Raw genomic sequence first — 16630 nt, 5'->3', positions numbered from 1 at the left:
GAGCTACAGAGCCAAGGCCACTTCCAGTCTAGGGAATATATCATGGGAAAACTGAAAATCAATAAGAAAGAGCCACCTCCAAATTTAGGGCTGCACTGACTACAAGAACCTAAACTTGGGTACACCTTAAATATCCCAGGAAATATAAAAATGGTTCAAAACATTGTGGTACTTACGTACGATGGAATATTCCTCAGCCATGAAATCAATGTCATAAGACCAGTAGCAGCAAAGTGAGTGGATTCAGGTACGATGATTCTAAGTGAAATAAGTCACACAGAAAAAGAAACTTATCATAAGATATCACTTATGAAGATCCTGTAAACTTGGCTAAACGTGAACTGAGTTAGGAAAGAGAACAGAGTCTCACATTTAGAAAACACTCTTATGCCTGCATAAAGGGGATGGAGAGGTGGGGTGATGCATAAAACCAGAGTTTGATATAAGCACAGGGACCGTTCCAAAAACCAACTTTGGAATAGACAAGACCTACACCTTCCTCAGTGAAAGAGACTCAAAACCCCATATTTCACGCAGAGGAACATATCTGACTAGTAAGAATCTTAAATCCTATGTATTGTTATGTCTCCATAAGGGAATCAAGTGTGTCTAGAGTGGCATAAACATGGCAGCGAGAATCAGCTCAAACCCACTATAAAAAGGAATTTCAAAAGCAAAACGAAAAAACAGGGAAATTCTTTACAATTCCTTCAGGGTGTCTGAGGAAACCTGGAAAGACCCTATCTACAATGACAGCTCTATGTGGCAAAAGGCTGGACACTTGGGACTGAGAGGATTGGTGAGATTGGGTGAGCAAATGCAGACCCTTTAAAGCAATAATGCATGGCGCCCATTCCATGGGTCCCAACTCTCCAGGTTGAAGGGAATATTACTACCACTATAACATGTACAGGAAACCTAGAGAATGGACACACTGTGAATACGAAAGGTTTCTAAAACTCAACGAATAGTCCCTATCCTGGTGCTCCAGTTTGACTTTCCAACAGCCTTACAATCAATCTCCCAACTTGGAGAGACAGGCCCTTTAACCTCCTGGTTTGCACAGGTTCCCAATTTGGCAGAGGATGGAAGGGACGAGGGAGAACCCATGAGAGAGTAGCTGTTAGGCATTTGGACGGGCACATGTCACTCTAATTTCCCGGCAGGAAGAAGAATTAACCAAAGTCTCAGCCACCCACCGGGAACCTGTATAGGACATGATCCAAATTTTGGACTTGCGTTCAGCTCACAAAAAACGAGTTGAGAAATGGAGCTCAGGGCCACAGCATTTCACAAACTGGAAGAGTGATAAAGGACAACTATCGTCCAAAAATCTGTTGAGGGAAGTCAACGAGGTGGACTTGAAAGCGAGGCAAAATAGCAGGAAACAGATTTCAAGAGGTACCTTGGAATCGCCTGTAAAGCACAGGAATAGGGGCACAACATGGACAATGGTGCACTTGGCCAAAAAGGGCGTATGCGTTTTCTCCTGAATATATTCAGGAGAAAACGCATACGCCCTTTTTGGCCAACCAAGCAAGCGGGCAATGCAAATCTGCACTACAAAGAAGTATCATTTCCCATCGGTCAAAAGGGACATCCACAAAATGTGTAAAAACCAGAAAGGCAAGACAGGCCCTGGAGAACAGGAAGCCTTGTTATGCTGATGGGTGGGATGTAAACTGCCAAGTGACTCACTGGAGGAGTGCATTGTGTTCCCTAAAACAAGTAAACAACAGAGCTACAGAGCCAAGGCCACTTCCAGTCTAGGGAATATATCATGGGAAAACTGAAAATCAATAAGAAAGAGCCACCTCCAAATTTAGGGCTGCACTGACTACAAGAACCTAAACTTGGGTACACCTTAAATATCCCAGGAAATATAAAAATGGTTCAAAACTTTGTGGTACTTACGTACGATGGAATATTCCTCAGCCATGAAATCAATGTCATAAGACCAGTAGCAGCAAAGTGAGTGGATTCAGGTACGATGATTCTAAGTGAAATAAGTCACACAGAAAAAGAAACTTATCATAAGATATCACTTATGAAGATCCTGTAAACATGGCTACAGGTGAACTGAGTTAGGAAAGAGAACAGAGTCTCACATTTAGAAAACACTCTTATGCCTGCATAAAGGGGAATGAGAGGTGGGGTGATGCATAAAACCAGAGTTTGATATAAGCACAGGGACCGTTCCAAAAACCAACTTTGGAATTGACAAGACCTACACCTTCCTCAGTGAAAGAGACTCAAAACCCCATATTTCCCGCAGAGGAATATATCTGACTAGTAAGAATCTTAAAACCTATGTATTGTTATGTCTCCATAAGGGAATCAAGTGTGTCTAGAGTGGCAAAAACATGGCAGCGAGAATCAGCTCAAACCCACTATAAAAATGAATTTCAAAAGCAAAACGAAAAAACAGGGAAATTCTTTACAATTCCTTCAGGGTGTCTGAGGAAACCTGGAAAGACCATATCTACAATGACAGCTCTATGTGGCAAAAGGCTGGACACTTGGGACTGAGAGGATTGGTGAGATTGGGTGAGCAAATGCAGACCCTTTCAAGCAATAATGCATGGACCCCATTCCATGGTCCCAACTCTCCAGGTTCAAGGGAATATTACTACAGCTATAACATGTACAGGAAACCTAGAGAATGGACACACTGTGAATACAAAAGGTTTCTAAAACTCAACGAATAGTCCCTCTCCTGATGCTCCAGTTTGACTTTCCAACTGCCTTACTATCAATCTCCCAACTTGGAGAGACAGGCCCTTTAACCTCCTGGTTTGCACAGGTTCCCAATTTAGCAGAGGATGGAAGGCACGAGGGAGAAGCCATGAGAGAGTAGCTGTTAGGCATTTGGACGGGCACATGTCACTCTAATTTCCCGGCAGGAAGAAGAATTAACCAAAGTCTCAGCCACCCACCGGGAAACAGTATAGGACATGATCCAAAACTTTGGACTTGCGTTCAGCTCACAAAAAAACGAGTTGAGAAATGGAGCTCAGGGGCACAGCAATTCACAAACTCTCAGAGTGATAAAGGACAACTATCGTCCAAAAATCTGTTGAGGGAAGTCAACGAGGCGGACTTGAAAGCGAGGCAAAATAGCAGGAAACAGATTTCAAGAGGTACCTTGGAATCGCCTGTAAAGCACAGGAAGAGGGGCACAACTTGGACAATGGTGCACTTGGCCAAAAAGGGCATATGCGTTTTCTCCTGAATATATTCAGGAGAAAACGCATATGCCCTTTTTGGCCAAGCAAGCAAGCGGGCAATGCAAATCTGCACTACAAAGATGTATCACTTCCCACCGGTCAAAAGGGACATCCACACAAAGTGTAAAAACCAGAAAGGCAAGACAGGCCCTGGAGAACAGGGAGCCTTGTTATGCTGATGGGCGGGATGTAAACTGCCAACTGCCTCACTGGAGGAGTGCATTGTGTTCCCTAAAACAAGTAAACAACAGAGCTACAGAGCCAAGGCCACTTCCAGTCTAGGGAATATACCTTGGGAAAACTGAAAATCAATAAGAAAGAGCCACCTCCAAATTTAGGGCTGCACTGACTACAAGAACCTCAACTTGGGTACACCTTTAATGTCCCAGGAAATATAAAAATTGTTCAAAACATTGTGGTACTTACGTACGAGGGAATATCCCTCAGCCATGAAATCAATGACATAAGACCAGTAGCAGCAAAGTGAGTGGATTCAGGTACGATGATTCTAAGTGAAATAAGTCACACAGAAAAAGAAACTTATCATAAGATATCACTTATGAAGATCCTGTAAACATGGCTACACGTGAACTGAGTTAGGAAAGAGAACAGAGTCTCACATTTAGAAAACACTCTTATGCCTGCTTAAAGGGGAAGGAGAGGTGGGGTGATGCATAAAACCAGAGTTTGATATAAGCACAGGGACCGTTCCAAAAACCAACTTTGGAATAGACAAGACCTACACCTTACTCAGTGAAAGAGACTCAAAACCCCATATTTCCCGCAGAGGAATATATCTGACTAGTAAGAATCTTAAAACCTATGTATTGATATGTCTCCATAAGGTAATCATGTGTGTCTAGAGTGGCATAAACATGGCAGCGAGAATCAGCTCAAACCCACTATAAAAAGGAATTTCAAAAGCAAAACCAAAAAACAGGGGAATTCTTTACAATTCCTTCAGGGTGTCTGAGGAAACCTGGAAAGACACTATCTACCATGACAGCTGGATGTGGCATAATGCTGGACACTTGGAACTGAGAGGATTGGTGAGATTGTGTGAGCAAATGCAGACCCTTTCAAGCAATAATGCATGGCCCCCATTCCATGGGTCCCAACTCTCCAGGTTCAAGGGAATATTACTACAGCTATAACATGTACAGGAAACCTAGAGAATGGACACACTGTGAATACGAAAGGTTTCTAAAACTCAACGAATAGTCCCTCTCCTGGTGCTCCAGTTTGACTTTCCAACTGCCTTACTATCAATCTCCCAACTTGGAGAGACAGGCCCTTTAACCTGGTTTGCACAGGTTCCCAATTTGGCAGAGGATGGAAGGGACGAGGGAGAACCCATGAGAGAGTAGCTGTTAGGCATTTGGACGGGCACATGTCACTCTAATTTCCTGGCAGGAAGAAGAATTAACCAAAGTCTCAGCCACCCACCAGGAACCAGTATAGGACATGATCCAAAATTTTGGACTTGCGTTCAGCTCACAAAAAGCGAGTTGAGAAATGGAGCTCAGGGGCACAGCAATTCACAAACTGGCAGAGTGATAAAGGACAACTATCGTCCAAAAATCTGTTGAGGGAAGTCAACGAGGTGGACTTGAAAGCGAGGCAAAATAGCAGGAAACAGATTTCAAGAGGTATGTTGGAATCGCCTGTAAAGCACAGGAAGAGGGGCACAACCTGGACAATGGTGCACTTGGCCATAAAGGGCGTATGCGTTTTCTCCTGAATATATTCAGGAGAAAACGCATACGCCCTTTTTGGCCAAGCAAGCAAGCGGGCAATGCAAATCTGCACTACAAAGAAGTATCACTTCCCACCGGTCAAAATGGACATCCACAAAATGTGTAAAAACCAGAAAGGCAAGACAGGCCCTGGAGAACAGGGAGCCTTGTTATGCTGATGGGCGGGATGTCAGTTGCCAACTGCCTCACTTGAGGAGTGCATTGTGTTCCCTAAAACAAGTAAACAACAGAGCTACAGAGCCAAGGCCACTTCCAGTCTAGGGAATATACCTTGGGAAAAATGAAAATCAATAAGAAAGAGCCACCTCCAAATTTAGGGCTGCACTGACTACAAGAACCTAAACTTGGGTACACCTTAAATATCCCAGGAAATATAAAAATGGTTCAAAACATTGTGGTACTTACGTACGATGGAATATTCCTCAGCCATGAAATCAATGTCATAAGACCAGTAGCAGCAAAGTGAGTGGATTCAGGTACGATGATTCTAAGTGAAATAAGTCACACAGAAAAAGAAACTTATCATAAGATATCACTTATGAAGATCCTGTAAACATGGCTACACGTGAACTGAGTTAGGAAAGAGAACAGAGTCTCACATTTAGAAAACACTCTTATGCCTGCATAAAGGGGATGGAGAGGTGGGGTGATGCATAAAACCAGAGTTTGATATAAGCACAGGGACCGTTCCAAAAACCAACTTTGGAATAGACAAGACCTACACCTTCCTCAGTGAAAGAGACTCAAAACCCCATATTTCCCGCAGAGGAATATATCTGACTAGTAAGAATCTTAAAACCTATTTATTGATATGACTCCATAAGGGAATCAAGTGTGTCTAGAGTGGCATAAACATGGCGGCGAGAATCAGCTCAAACCCACTATAAAAAGGAATTTCAAAAGCAAAACCAAAAAACAGGGAAATTCTTTACAATTCCTTCAGGGTGTCTGAGGAAACCTGGAAAGACCCTATCTACAATGACAGCTGGATGTGGCATAAGGCTGGACACTTGGGACTGAGAGGATTGGTGAGATTGGGTGAGCAAATGCAGACCCTTTCAAGCAATAATGCATGGCCCCCATTCCATGGGTCCCAACTCTCCAGGTTGAAGGGAATATTACTATAGCTATAACATGTACAGGAAACCTAGAGAATGGACACACTGTGAATACGAAAGGTTAATAAAACTCAACGAATAATCCCTCTCCTGGTGCTCCAGTTTGACTTTCCAACTGCCTTACTATCAATCTCCCAACTTGGAGAGACAGGCCCTTTAACCTCCTGGTTTGCACAGGTTCCCAATTTGGCAGAGGATGGAAGGGACGAGGGAGAACCCATGAGAGAGTAGCTGTTAGGCATTTGGACGGGCACATGTTACTCTAATTTCCCGGAAGGAAAAAGAATTAACCAAAGTCTCAGCCACCCACCGGGAACCAGTATAGGACATGATCCAAAACTTTGGACTTGCATTCAGCTCACAAAAAACGAGTTGAGAAATGGAGCTCAGGGGCACAGCAATTCACACACTGGCAGAGTGATAAAGGACAACTATCGTCCAAAAATCTGTTGAGGGAAGTCAATGAGGCGGACTTGAAAGCGAGGCAAAATAGCAGAAACAGATTTCAAGAGGTACCTTGGAATCGCCTGTAAAGCACAGGAAGAGGGGCAAAACTTGGACAATGGTGCACTTGGCGAAAAAGGGCGTATGCGTTTTCTCCTGAATATATTCAGGAGAAAACGCATACGTCCTTTTTGGCCAAGCAAGCAAGCGGGCAATGCAAATCTGCACTACAAAGAAGTATCATTTCCCACCGGTCAAAAGGGACATCCACAAAATGTGTAAAAACCAGAAAGGCAAGACAGGCCCTGGAGAACAGGGAGCCTTGTTATCCTGATGGGCGGGATGTCAATTGCCAAGTGACTCACTGGAGGAGTGCATTGTGTTCCCTAAAACAAGTAAACAACAGAGCTACAGAGCCAAGGCCACTTCCAGTCTAGGGAATATACCATGGGAAAACTGAAAATCAATAAGAAAGAGCCACCTCCAAATTTAGGGCTGCACTGACTACAATAACCTAAACTTGGATACACCTTAAATATCCCAGGAAATATAAAAATGGTTCAAAACATGGTGGTACTTACGTACGATGGAATATTCCTCAGCCATGAAATCAATGTCATAAGACCAGTAGCAGCAAAGTGAGTGGATTCAGGTACGATGATTCTAAGTGAAATAAGTCACACAGAAAAAGAAACTTATCATAAGATATCACTTATGCAGATCCTGTAAACATGGCTACACGTGAACTGAGTTAGGAAAGAGAACAGAGTCTCACATTTAGAAAACACTCTTATGCCTGCATAAAGGGGAATGAGAGGTGGGGTGATGCATAAAACCAGAGTTTGATATAAGCACAGGGATCGTTTCAAAAACCAACTTTGGAATAGACAAGACCTACACCTTCCTCAGTGAAAGAGACTCAAAACCCCATATTTCCCACAGAGGAATATATCTGACTAGTAAGAATCTTAAAACCTATGTATTGATATGTCTCCATAAGGGAATCAAGTGTATCTAGAGTGGCATAAACATGGCAGCGAGAATCAGCTCAAACCCACTATAAAAAGGAATTTCAAAAGCAAAACCAAAAAACAGGGGAATTCTTTACAATTCCTTCAGGGTGTCTGAGGAAACCTGGAAAGACCCTATCTACAATGACAGCTGGATGTGGCATAAGGCTGGACACTTGGGACTGAGAGGATTGGTGAGATTGGGTGAGCAAATGCAGACCCTTTCAAGCAATAATGCATGGCCCCCATTCCATGGGTCCCAACTCTCCAGGTTGAAGGGAATATTACTACAGCTATAACATGTACAGGAAACCTAGAGAATGGACACACTGTGAATACGAAAGGTTTCTAAAACTCAACGAATAGTCCCTCTCCTGGTGCTCCAGTTTGACTTTCCAACTGCCTTACTATCAATCTCCCAATTTGGAGAGACAGGCCCTTTAACCTCCTGGTTTGCACAGGTTCCCAATTTGGCAGAGGATGGAAGGGACGAGGGAGAACCCATGAGAGAGTAGCTGTTAGGCATTTGGACGGGCACATGTCACTCTAATTTCCCAGCAGGAAGAAGAATTAACCAAAGTCTCAGCCACCCACCGGGAACCAGTATAGGACATGATCCAAAACTTTGGACTTGCGTTCAGCTCACAAAAAACGAGTTGAGAAATGCAGCTCAGGGGCACAGCAATTCACAAACTGGCAGAGTGATAAAGGACAACTATCGTCCAAAAATCTTTTGAGGGATGTCAACGAGGCGGACTTGAAAGCGAGGCAAAATAGCAGGAAACAGATTTCAAGAGGTACCTTGGAATCGCCTGTAAAGCACAGGAAGAGGGGCACAACTTGGACAATGATGCACTTGGCCAAAAAGGGCGTATGCGTTTTCTCCTGAATATATTCAGGAGAAAAGGCATACGCCCTTTTTGGCCAAGCAAGCAAGCGGGCAATGCAAATCTGCACTACAAAGAAGTATCACTTCCCACCGGTCAAAAGGGACATCCACAAAATGTGTAAAAACCAGAAAGGCAAGACAGGCCCTGGAGAACAGGGAGCCTTGTTATGCTGATGGGCGGGATGTAAACTGCCAACTGCCTCACTGGAAGAGTGCATTGTGTTCCCTAAAACAAGTAACAACAGAGCTACAGAGCCAAGGCCACTTCCAGTCTAGGGAATATACCTTGGGAAAAATGAAAATCAATAAGAAAGAGCCACCTCCAAATTTAGGGCTGCACTGACTACAAGAACCTAAACTTGGGTACACCTTAAATATCCCAGGAAATATAAAAATGGTTCAAAACATTGTGGTACTTACGTACGATGGAATATTCCTCAGCCATGAAATCAATGTCATAAGATCAGTAGCAGCAAAGTGAGTGGATTCAGGTACGATGATTCTAAGTGAAATAAGTCACACAGAAAAAGAAACTTATCATAAGATATCACTTATGAAGATCCTGTAAACATGGCTACACGTGAACTGAGTTAGGAAAGAGAACAGAGTCTCACATTTAGAAAACACTCTTATGCCTGCATAAAGGGGATGGAGAGGTGGGGTGATGCATAAAACCAGAGTTTGATATAAGCACAGGGACCGTTCCAAAAACCAACTTTGGAATAGACAAGACCTACACCTTCCTCAGTGAAAGAGACTCAAAACCCCATATTTCCCGCAGAGGAATATATCTGACTAGTAAGAATCTTAAAACCTATTTATTGATATGACTCCATAAGGGAATCAAGTGTGTCTAGAGTGGCATAAACATGGCGGCGAGAATCAGCTCAAACCCACTATAAAAAGGAATTTCAAAAGCAAAACCAAAAAACAGGGAAATTCTTTACAATTCCTTCAGGGTGTCTGAGGAAACCTGGAAAGACCCTATCTACAATGACAGCTGGATGTGGCATAAGGCTGGACACTTGGGACTGAGAGGATTGGTGAGATTGGGTGAGCAAATGCAGACCCTTTCAAGCAATAATGCATGGCCCCCATTCCATGGGTCCCAACTCTCCAGGTTGAAGGGAATATTACTATAGCTATAACATGTACAGGAAACCTAGAGAATGGACACACTGTGAATACGAAAGGTTAATAAAACTCAACGAATAATCCCTCTCCTGGTGCTCCAGTTTGACTTTCCAACTGCCTTACTATCAATCTCCCAACTTGGAGAGACAGGCCCTTTAACCTCCTGGTTTGCACAGGTTCCCAATTTGGCAGAGGATGGAAGGGACGAGGGAGAACCCATGAGAGAGTAGCTGTTAGGCATTTGGACGGGCACATGTTACTCTAATTTCCCGGAAGGAAAAAGAATTAACCAAAGTCTCAGCCACCCACCGGGAACCAGTATAGGACATGATCCAAAACTTTGGACTTGCGTTCAGCTCACAAAAAACGAGTTGAGAAATGGAGCTCAGGGGCACAGCAATTCACACACTGGCAGAGTGATAAAGGACAACTATCGTCCAAAAATCTGTTGAGGGAAGTCAATGAGGCGGACTTGAAAGCGAGGCAAAATAGCAGAAACAGATTTCAAGAGGTACCTTGGAATCGCCTGTAAAGCACAGGAAGAGGGGCAAAACTTGGACAATGGTGCACTTGGCGAAAAAGGGCGTATGCGTTTTCTCCTGAATATATTCAGGAGAAAACGCATACGTCCTTTTTGGCCAAGCAAGCAAGCGGGCAATGCAAATCTGCACTACAAAGAAGTATCATTTCCCACCGGTCAAAAGGGACATCCACAAAATGTGTAAAAACCAGAAAGGCAAGACAGGCCCTGGAGAACAGGGAGCCTTGTTATGCTGATGGGCGGGATGTCAATTGCCAAGTGACTCACTGGAGGAGTGCATTGTGTTCCCTAAAACAAGTAAACAACAGAGCTACAGAGCCAAGGCCACTTCCAGTCTAGGGAATATACCATGGGAAAACTGAAAATCAATAAGAAAGAGCCACCTCCAAATTTAGGGCTGCACTGACTACAATAACCTAAACTTGGATACACCTTAAATATCCCAGGAAATATAAAAATGGTTCAAAACATGGTGGTACTTACGTACGATGGAATATTCCTCAGCCATGAAATCAATGTCATAAGACCAGTAGCAGCAAAGTGAGTGGATTCAGGTACGATGATTCTAAGTGAAATAAGTCACACAGAAAAAGAAACTTATCATAAGATATCACTTATGCAGATCCTGTAAACATGGCTACACGTGAACTGAGTTAGGAAAGAGAACAGTGTCTCACATTTAGAAAACACTCTTATGCCTGCATAAAGGGGAATGAGAGGTGGGGTGATGCATAAAACCAGAGTTTGATATAAGCACAGGGATCGTTTCAAAAACCAACTTTGGAATAGACAAGACCTACACCTTCCTCAGTGAAAGAGACTCAAAACCCCATATTTCCCACAGAGGAATATATCTGACTAGTAAGAATCTTAAAACCTATGTATTGATATGTCTCCATAAGGGAATCAAGTGTATCTAGAGTGGCATAAACATGGCAGCGAGAATCAGCTCAAACCCACTATAAAAAGGAATTTCAAAAGCAAAACCAAAAAACAGGGGAATTCTTTACAATTCCTTCAGGGTGTCTGAGGAAACCTGGAAAGACCCTATCTACAATGACAGCTGGATGTGGCATAAGGCTGGACACTTGGGACTGAGAGGATTGGTGAGATTGGGTGAGCAAATGCAGACCCTTTCAAGCAATAATGCATGGCCCCCATTCCATGGGTCCCAACTCTCCAGGTTCAAGGGAATATTACTACAGCTATAACATGTACAGGAAACCTAGAGAATGGACACACTGTGAATACGAAAGGTTTCTAAAACTCAACGAATAGTCCCTCTCCTGGTGCTCCAGTTTGACTTTCCAACTGCCTTACTATCAATCTCCCAATTTGGAGAGACAGGCCCATTAACCTCCTGGTTTGCACAGGTTCCCAATTTGGCAGAGGATGGAAGGGACGAGGGAGAACCCATGAGAGAGTAGCTGTTAGGCATTTGGACGGGCACATGTCACTCTAATTTCCCAGCAGGAAGAAGAATTAACCAAAGTCTCAGCCACCCACCGGGAACCAGTATAGGACATGATCCAAAACTTTGGACTTGCGTTCAGCTCACAAAAAACGAGTTGAGAAATGCAGCTCAGGGGCACAGCAATTCACAAACTGGCAGAGTGATAAAGGACAACTATCGTCCAAAAATCTGTTGAGGGATGTCAACGAGGCGGACTTGAAAGCGAGGCAAAATAGCAGGAAACAGATTTCAAGAGGTACCTTGGAATCGCCTGTAAAGCACAGGAAGAGGGGCACAACTTGGACAATGATGCACTTGGCCAAAAAGGGCGTATGCGTTTTCTCCTGAATATATTCAGGAGAAAAGGCATACGCCCTTTTTGGCCAAGCAAGCAAGCGGGCAATGCAAATCTGCACTACAAAGAAGTATCACTTCCCACCGGTCAAAAGGGACATCCACAAAATGTGTAAAAACCAGAAAGGCAAGACAGGCCCTGGAGAACAGGGAGCCTTGTTATGCTGATGGGCGGGATGTAAACTGCCAACTGCCTCACTGGAAGAGTGCATTGTGTTCCCTAAAACAAGTAACAACAGAGCTACAGAGCCAAGGCCACTTCCAGTCTAGGGAATATACCTTGGGAAAAATGAAAATCAATAAGAAAGAGCCACCTCCAAATTTAGGGCTGCACTGACTACAAGAACCTCAACTTGGGTACACCTTAAATATCCCAGGAAATATAAAAATGGTTCAAAACACTGTGGTACTTACGTACGATGGAATATTCCTCAGCCATGAAATCAATGTCATAAGACCAGTAGCAGCAAAGTGAGTGGATTCAGGTACGATGATTCTAAGTGAAATAAGTCACACAGAAAAAGAAACTTATCATAAGATATCACTTATGAAGATCCTGTAAACATGGCTACACGTGAACTGAGTTAGGAATGAGAACAGAGTCTCACATTTAGAAAACACTCTTATGCCTGCATTAAGGGGATGGAGAGGTGGGGTGATGCATAAAACCAGAGTTTGATATAAGCACAGGGACCGTTCCAAAAACCAACTTTGGAATAGACAAGACCTACACCTTCCTCAGTGAAAGAGACTCAAAACCCCATATTTCCCGCAGAGGAATATATCTGACTAGTAAGAATCTTAAAACCTATGTATTGATATGTCTCCATAAGGGAATCAAGTGTGTCTAGAGTGGCATAAACATGGCAGCGAGAATCAGCTCAAACCCACTATAAAAAGGAATTTCAAAAGCAAAACGAAAAAACAGGGAAATTCTTTACAATTTCTTCAGGGTGTCTGAGGAAACCTGGAAAGACCCTATCTACAATGACAGCTCTATGTGGCATAAGGCTGGAGACTTGGGACTGAGAGGATTGTTGAGATTGTGTGAGCAAATGCAGACCCTTTAAAGCAATAATGCATGGCCCCCATTCCATGGGTCCCAACTCTCCAGGTTGAAGGGAATATTACTACAGCTATAACATGTACAGGAAACCTAGAGAATGGACACACTGTGAATACGAAAGGTTTCTAAAACTCAACGAATAGTCCCTCTCCTGGTGCTCCAGTTTGACTTTCCAACTGCCTTACTATCAATCTCCCAATTTGGAGAGACAGGCCCTTTAACCTCCTGGTTTGCACAGGTTCCCAATTTGGCAGAGGATGGAAGGGACGAGGGAGAACCCATGAGAGAGTAGCTGTTAGGCATTTGGACGGGCACATGTCACTCTAATTTCCCAGCAGGAAGAAGAATTAACCAAAGTCTCAGCCACCCACCGGGAACCAGTATAGGACATGATCCAAAACTTTGGACTTGCGTTCAGCTCACAAAAAACGAGTTGAGAAATGCAGCTCAGGGGCACAGCAATTCACAAACTGGCAGAGTGATAAAGGACAACTATCGTCCAAAAATCTGTTGAGGGATGTCAACGAGGCGGACTTGAAAGCGAGGCAAAATAGCAGGAAACAGATTTCAAGAGGTACCTTGGAATCGCCTGTAAAGCACAGGAAGAGGGGCACAACTTGGACAATGATGCACTTGGCCAAAAATGGCGTATGAGTTTTCTCCTGAATATATTCAGGAGAAAAAGGCATACGCCCCTTTTTGGCCAAGCAAGCAAGCGGGCAATGCAAATCTGCACTACAAAGAAGTATCACTTCCCACCGGTCAAAAGGGACATCCACAAAATGTGTAAAAACCAGAAAGGCAAGACAGGCCCTGGAGAACAGGGAGCCTTGTTATGCTGATGGGCGGGATGTAAACTGCCAACTGCCTCACTGGAAGAGTGCATTGTGTTCCCTAAAACAAGTAACAACAGAGCTACAGAGCCAAGGCCACTTCCAGTCTAGGGAATATACCTTGGGAAAAATGAAAATCAATAAGAAAGAGCCACCTCCAAATTTAGGGCTGCACTGACTACAAGAACCTCAACTTGGGTACACCTTAAATATCCCAGGAAATATAAAAATGGTTCAAAACATTGTGGTACTTACGTACGATGGAATATTCCTCAGCCATGAAATCAATGTCATAAGACCAGTAGCAGCAAAGTGAGTGGATTCAGGTACGATGATTCTAAGTGAAATAAGTCACACAGAAAAAGAAACTTATCATAAGATATCACTTATGAAGATCCTGTAAACATGGCTACACGTGAACCTGAGTTAGGAATGAGAACAGAGTCTCACATTTAGAAAACACTCTTATGCCTGCATTAAGGGGATGGAGAGGTGGGGTGATGCATAAAACCAGAGTTTGATATAAGCACAGGGACCATTCCAAAAACCAACTTTGGAATAGACAAGACCTACACCTTCCTCAGTGAAAGAGACTCAAAACCCCATATTTCCCGCAGAGGAATATATCTGACTAGTAAGAATCTTAAAACCTATGTATTGATATGTCTCCATAAGGGGAATCAAGTGTGTCTAGAGTGGCATAAACATGGCAGCCGAGAATCAGCTCAAAACCACTATAAAAAGGAATTTCAAAAGCAAAACGAAAAAACAGGGAAATTCTTTACAATTTCTTCAGGGTGTCTGAGGAAACCTGGAAAGACCCTATCTACAATGACAGCTCTATGTGGCATAAGGCTGGAGACTTGGGACTGAGAGGATTGTTGAGATTGTGTGAGCAAATGCAGACCCTTTAAAGCAATAATGCATGGCCCCCATTCCATGGGTCCCAACTCTCCAGGTTTCAAGGGAATATTACTACAGCTATAACATGTACAGGAAACCTAGAGAATGGACACACTGTGAATACGAAAGGTTTCTAAAACTCAACGAATAGTCCCTCTCCTGGTGCTCCAGTTTGACTTTCCAACTGCCTTACTATCAATCTCCCAACTTGGAGAGACAGGCCCTCTAACCTCCTGGTTTGCACAGGTTCCCAATTTGGCATGAGGATGGAAGGGACGAGGGAAGAACCCATGAGAGAGTAGCTGTTAGGCATTTGGACGGGCACATGTCACGTCTAATTTTCCGGCAGGAAGAAGAATATAACCAAACTCTCAGCCACCCACCGGGAACCAGTATAGGACATGATCCAAAACTTTGGACTTGCGTTCAGCTCACAAAAAACGAGTTGAGAAATGCAGCTCAGGGGCACAGCAATTCACAAACTGGCAGAGTGATAAAGGACAACTATCGTCCAAAAATTTTGTTGAGGGAAGTCAACGAGGCGGACTTGAAAGCGAGCAAAATAGCAGGAAACAGATTTCAAGAGGTACCTTGGAATCGCCTGTAAAGCACAGGAAGAGGGGCACAACTTGGACAATGATGCACTTGGCCAAAAAGGGCGTATGCGTTTTCTCCTGTAATATATTCAGGAGAAAACGCATACGCCCTTTTTTGGCCAAGCAAGCAAGGCGGGCAGTGCAAATCTGCACTACAAAGAAGTATCACTTCCCACCAGTCAAAAGGGACATCCACAAATGTGTAAAGAACCAGAAAGGCAAGACAGGCCCTGGAGAACAGGGAGCCTTGTTATGCTGATGGGCGGGATGTAAACTGCCAACTGCCTCACTGGAAGAGTGCATTGTGTTCCCTAAAACAAGTAAACAACAGAGCTACAGAGCCAAGGCCACTTCCAGTCTAGGGAATATACCTTGGAAAAATGAAAATCAATAAGAAAGAACCACCTCCAAATTTAGGGCTGCACTGACTACAAGAACCTCAACTTGGGTACACCTTAAATATCCCAGGAAATATAAAAACGGTTCAAAACATTGTGGTACTTACGTACGACGGAATATTCCTCAGCCATGAAATCAATGTCATAAGACCAGTAGCAGCAAAGTGAGTGGATTCAGGAACGATGATTCTAAGTGAAATAAGTCACACAGAAAAACGAACTTATCATAAGATATCACTTATGAAGATCCTGTAAACATGGCTACACGTGAACTGAGTTAGGAAAGAGAACCGAGTCTCACATTTAGAAAACACTCTTATGCCTGCATAAAGGGGATGGAGAGGTGGGGTGATGCATAAAACCAGAGTTTGATATAAGCACAGGGACAGTTCCAAAAACGAACATTGGAATAGACAAGACCTACACCTTCCTCAGTGAAAGAGACTCAAAACCCCATATTTCACGCAGAGGAATATATCTGACTAGTAAGAATCTTAAAACCTATGTATTCATATGACTCCATAAGGGAATCAAGTGTGTCTAGAGTGGCATAAACATGGCGGCGAGAATCAGCTCAAACCCACTATAAAAAGGAATTTCAAAAGCAAAACCAAAAAACAGGGAAATTCTTTACAATTCCTTCAGGGTGTCTGAGGAAACCTGGAAAGACCCTATCTACAATGACAGCTGGATGTGGCATAAGGCCTGGACCTTGGGACTGAGAGGATTGGTGAGATTGGGTGAGCAAATGCAGACCCTTTCAAGCAATAATGCATGGCCCCCATTCCATGGGTCCCAACTCTCCAGGTTTGAAGGGAATATTACTATAGCTATAACATGTACAGGAAACCTAGAGAATGGACACACTGTGAATACGAAAGGTTAATAAAACTCAACGAATAATCCC

Source organism: Mesoplodon densirostris, chromosome 1, assembly GCF_025265405.1.
Source record: "Mesoplodon densirostris isolate mMesDen1 chromosome 1, mMesDen1 primary haplotype, whole genome shotgun sequence".
NCBI lineage: Eukaryota > Metazoa > Chordata > Mammalia > Artiodactyla > Ziphiidae > Mesoplodon > Mesoplodon densirostris.
The sequence above is the reverse complement of the archived record's forward strand: the minus strand, read 5'-3'. Positions refer to the sequence as shown.